This window comes from Martes martes (genome assembly GCF_963455335.1).
Source record: "Martes martes genome assembly, chromosome: 6".
Lineage (NCBI taxonomy): Eukaryota > Metazoa > Chordata > Mammalia > Carnivora > Mustelidae > Martes > Martes martes.
The window spans coordinates 148,097,424-148,102,010 of record NC_137893.1 but is presented as its reverse complement, the minus strand read 5'-3'; the positions used below and the strand labels follow the sequence as shown (position 1 = coordinate 148,102,010).

General features: G+C 40.8%; 1 pseudogene across 1 annotated transcript; it reads left to right on the top strand.

The window, feature by feature from the left end:
* Window positions 1-3,142: 3,142 nt before the first annotated feature.
* Window positions 3,143-4,337, top strand: LOC308344459 (dnaJ homolog subfamily A member 1-like; annotated as a pseudogene). Its single transcript has one exon. The product of its transcript is annotated as a dnaJ homolog subfamily A member 1-like (transcript).
* Window positions 4,338-4,587: the final 250 nt, after the last annotated feature.

The following is a 4,587-nucleotide window of genomic DNA, read 5'->3' as shown; positions in this document are numbered from 1 at the left end:
CAGTAATGTGGCAGGATACAAATTCAATGCACAGATATCAGTTGCTTTCCTTTTTTTTAAATTTAACTTTATTATTTTTGGTGTTCCAAAGATTCATTCTTTATGCATCACACCCAATGCTCCATACAATACATGCCCTCTTTAATACCCACCACCAGGCTCACCTAACCTCCCATCCCCTCTCCTCCAAAACCCTCAGTTTGTTTCTCATAGCCCATAGCCTCTCAGGGTTCATCTCCCCCTCTGATATCCCCCATTCACTTTTCCTTTCCTTCTCCTAATGTCCTCCATGTTATTCTTTATGCTCCACAAGTAAGTAAGTTGCTTTCTTACACACTAACAATGAAAATATAGAAAGGGAAATTAGAGAATCAATTCCATTTACTATAGCACCAAAAACCATAAGAGACCTTGGAATAAACCTAACCAAAGAGGTAAAGGATCTCTACTTGAGGAACTACAGTACACTCATGAAAGAAATTGAAGAAGACACAAAGAGATGGAAAAGCATTCCATGCTCATGGATCAGAAGACTAAACATTGTTAAAATGTCTATTCAGCCGAGAGCAATCTATACTTCCAATGCAATCCTGATCAAAATTCCACTGGCATTTTTCAAAGTGCTGGAACATACAATCCTAAGATTTGTATGGAACCAGAAAAGACCCAGAAAAGACACTATTTCCTTATCTAAGGAAATAGTGAAAAAGAAAAACAAAGTTGGGGGCATCACATTGCCTGATTTCAAGCTTTACTACAAAGCTATGATCCCCAAGACAGCATGGTACTGGCACAAAAAAATAAATAAAAAGTAAGAAAAAATGTTTCCACCTTCCCTTCCCTCCACAAATTAGATTACCTCTGACAAATTATCCCTCAGATTTGGCCCTTAGCATAATGAGGTGCTGGGGAAGATATTTCAGGGAATTCAGGACAACCCATTTCCTTCCCTGTGAACACAGTTTAAAGCATTTGTATTAGTGATGGTTGGTTTGTAGGTGCCTTGTTACCTTAAGTACAGGAGTGTGGTATCATGTTAAAGATATTCCTCAGAAGCTGTTCTAACCAGGACAACTCCTGGAAGAACATTAATTGCCTCTCTGGGATTTACCCTCCCAATGGCCCCAGTCAAGAGAAGCAAGTCATATTCTTTTTGTTCCCATAAAGGCTCCAGTTGCTCTTGGAAAACGGTCCATCCCCCGATACCATGAAGGCTCTAATTTTTCCTCCTTTCAGCTAAAACTGAATCTTTATGGTAAACTCAGGACTCTCGCTTTTATAGCAATGATAATCACAGTAATTTTCAGACTCTGTTTTCCTAATATGATATAGCGGATTAGAATTTATGTTGTGGTCAGCCATTTATGTTGGCAATTTCAAGGAGATGAGAACTGGAGGTTAGACAGGTCCACCAGGAAGGAGGGCATAGATCATGAAGACAGATGCGGGGAATGTCAACAGTCAGAGGAAGGACAAGTGCTACTTAAGCACAGGTAAGGGCATAAAAGGACTAACATAAGAAAAAAGTAAACTGGCCAGTGATTTGCAGATGTAGAAAGATTTGTGTCCACCATTTTTCCTCCATCGTGCCTTACTTCAAAAAAAGAGAGGAGATGTTTCACGCCATAGCCTACAAAAGCAACTAGAGATAAAAACCTTTATTTCTCCCTTTGCCAGTAGGAAGAAAATTAAACTATAACGTACCTACCTTTTCTCTAGTTATACCTGGTGTCCTTTTGTCCCATATCTCCTACCCCTTTCTCACTTCTGTAGAAAGCTAAGGCTGAGCCATGCAATAGATAAAGACACCTCACAGCTGCACTTTCAGTCAACGTGCCAAGTGATTCAGGTATCTGTGCAAAGAAGAAGAAAATTATGTCTGCATTGGGAGGAGCAATGGCAGTTGGGATCGTGTTTCTCATGATGTATTATCTCCCATTCTAGGGAAAGTAATAGAGAATCTCGGGATTTTTCCATCATTCCTCAAGTGGAAGTGACCTCTAAGTGAAATAATCTTCATGATTTCCTGTCTACTGCTGTTTGGTTCAGCCACAGCAGACTTCACCCAGCAGGCTGCAGTCGCTCCTGCTTCCTCAGCCATGGACCCTCAGCCATGGAGAGGGAGCCCCCCCTTCCAAGTTTGGCTTTTCTCGGGTACTGTCCCTTGGTCCCAGATATCCTTTGCAGCTCTATTTACATCGCTCTACTCTCCTTCTATGGTTTAATAATTCTTTGTATTAAACTTCTGTGGAATTGCAAGAGAATTTCCTTTTAAGCACTCCACTTGTGTGATCACCCTGGGTGGATTCTGAATTATAGAACATGGCCTAGGTCCATGTAACCACTAGTAACTGATTAAGAGTGATAAGGCCTGAATAAGTCCTGTAGCCTTGGACCAAACTGTCCAAAACTTTCCTGCTCAAACCCAATCAAGGAGCTATTTCTAACATCTTTTTCGAGAATTACATTTGTGGAAGGTAAGCCACTGAGAGTAACCACAGGTGGCTCTGCTGTGGTTTCTCTCTGCCTTCCTTCCTTTCTTTTTCTTTCTTTCTTGGTTTCTTTCTCTCTCTCTTTCTTTTTTTGTATATGGTTATTTTTTATTTTTATTTAAATTCAATTAATTAACATATAGTGTATTGTTAGTTTCAGAGGTAGAGTTTAGTGATGCATCAGTTGCATATAACACCCAGTGTTCATTACATCAAGTGCCCTGCTTAATGCCCATCACCCAGTTACCCCACCCTCCCCCGCAGCAACCCTCAGTTGGCTTCCTAGAATTAAGAGTCTCCTATGGTTTGTCTTCCTCTGTTTTCCTCTTTTTTATTTTTGCGGTAGCTTATTAGTAAGTGTGAGGGATGGGAAGGAGGGAAAGGACATAGCAAATCTGAATGAGGCAGAGCCTTGTCATCCTAACTACAGAACAAAAGGAACATCAGGTCTCTCCTAAGAAGGACTGAAAGCCCACAAAAAAAAAAAAAAAAAGAATCACCTAAGAGATAGAACTGTTCATAAAGGGAACTTTCCAGAACGCTTGGCGGAGCAGAGGAGCGGCAGCTGCCTGAGCTGTGCCCAGCAACTCACTCAGCAACACGCTCCTTCCCGCCCCTACAGTATTGGCCCTCTCACTGACTGTAGAAAAATGGTGAAAGAAACCACTTACTATGATGTTTGGGGGTCAAACCCAATGCCACCCAAGAAGAATTGAAAAAGGCCTACAGGAAACTGGCCTTGAAGTACCACCCTGATAAGAAACCAAATGAAGGAGAGAAGTTTAAACAGATTTCTCAGGCTTAGGAAGTACTCTCTGATGCAAAGAAAAGGGAATTACATGACAAAGGAGGTGAACAGGCAGTTAAAGAAGGTGGACCCAGTGGTGACTTTGGCTCCCCCATGGACATCTTTGATATGTTTTTTGGAGGAGGAGGAAGAATGCAGAGAGAAAGGGGAGGTAAAAATGTCCTGTATCAGCCCTCAGTGACCTTAGAAGATTTATATGATGGTGCAACAAGAAAACTGGCTCTGCAAAAGAACATGATATATGATAAATGTGAAGGCTGAGGTGGTAAGAAAGGAGCAGTCAAATGTCCCAATTGCCAAGGTACTGGAATGCAAATAAGAATTCATCAGATAGGACCTGGAATGGTTCAGCACATTCAATCTGTGTGCATGGAGTGCCAGGGCCATGGGGATCGGATCAGACCTAAAGATAGATGTAAAAGCTGCGATGGAAGGAAGATGGTTCGAGAGAAGAAGATTCTAGAAGTTCATATTGACAAAGGCATGAAAGATGGCCAGAAGATAACATTCCATGGTGAAGGAGACCAAGAACCAGGACTGGAACCAGGAAATATTATCACTGTTTTAGATCAGAAGGACAACGCTGTTTTTACTCACCAAGGAGAAGACCTTTTCATGTGTATGGACATACAGCTGGTTGAAGCACTGTGTGGTTTTCAAAAGCCAGTGTCTACTCTTGACAACTGAACCACTGTCATCACCTCTCATCCAGGTCAAATTGTCAAGCATGGAGATATCAAGTGTGTGCTAAATGAAGGCATGCCAATTTATCGTAGACCATATGAGAAGGGTCACCTCATCATCAAATTTAAGGTAAACTTTCCTGAGAATGGCTTTCTCTCTCCTGATAAACTCTCTTTGCTGGAAAAACTCCTACCTGAGAGGAAGTAAGTAGAAGAGACTGATGAAACGGACCAGATAGAACTGGTGGACTTTGATCCAAATCAGGAAAGATGGCACCATTACAATGGGGAAGCATATGAGGACGTCCCAGGGGTGATGTTCAGTGTCAGACCTCTAATGGGGCCAGTGAATAACACTGCTGTCATTTTATGTGCAGTAGTGAATGAGTGAAGGACTATAATCATAGCTCACTACTTGCTATTGTTTTTGTTTTAATATTCAACTATAGTAGTGTTTTAAAAGTTAAATGAAGAATGAACTCAAATATAAAAGCTCAAAAAAAAAGAACTGCTCATAAAATGTACTTAATTTTTTTAACAAAAAGGAAACATAAAGATTCACTAGGCACAGTATATATTTCAATAATTTTTCAATAAATACGCA